The sequence below is a fragment of the Corvus brachyrhynchos genome, unplaced genomic scaffold, assembly GCF_000691975.1.
Source record: "Corvus brachyrhynchos isolate BGI_N302 unplaced genomic scaffold, ASM69197v1 scaffold934, whole genome shotgun sequence".
NCBI classification, from domain to species: Eukaryota; Metazoa; Chordata; class Aves; order Passeriformes; family Corvidae; genus Corvus; species Corvus brachyrhynchos.
Genome location: NW_008237446.1, coordinates 3200 through 3949, shown reverse-complemented (window position 1 = coordinate 3949; position 750 = coordinate 3200).

Sequence of the window (750 nt, the reverse complement as noted above, 5' to 3'; positions counted from 1 at the left end):
CAGAATGTAACCCCTGTAACAGCTTGTTTGCCAACACCAACCTCTGCAGAAAATCCAGTTCCGTGGGGAGCTTCAGTCAGCAATTTGACAAAAATCTGGGAACGCGTGTGGGAAGGAAATAGCACCCAGGGCACCTGGACAGGGATGGAAGGAGAATATTCCTTACCATGGACACACCAGAACAATACTGCTGAGAATTGTAACATTTCCAAACCGGGTCTGGAAATTACCTCAGGAAATATTGATCAGCTGACAGATTGCACTGATACCCCCTGGGGCTGTCAAATTCCAGCAGTATGGAATCTCCCTCAGACAGGACACTGGGAATATTTCCAGCCAGTTTAGGGGTGTCTGGGCTGGGAAGGGAGCCCAGGCCTCCCACAGGACCCCTTACAGGTGGGTATAAAATATCCTGATTTAACAAGGTCAAGGCCAAAGGATCCCAGGACAAAGGAAAAGTGGGATTGCCCTGGGACAGACACTTGAGCTGTTTGGAATGCTGAGGTCCAGCGGCTCCTGGCTGTGGCCCAGGCTCTGAGGCTGGGCTGTGTTTGTAGAAATGATTCTGCCTTTCTCAGGGACACCTGGGCTGAGCCAACAAACAACGAGCCTTGGAGAGGCACAGAGTGTCAGCAGGACACGGTCAGATCCTTAGGAGCCCCAGGATGGGTGGGAAGGGATGGAATTTGGAGCACACGTTTGCCCCTGGGAGAATCAGGAGCACCATGGACACTGGGGGTATGAACGTTC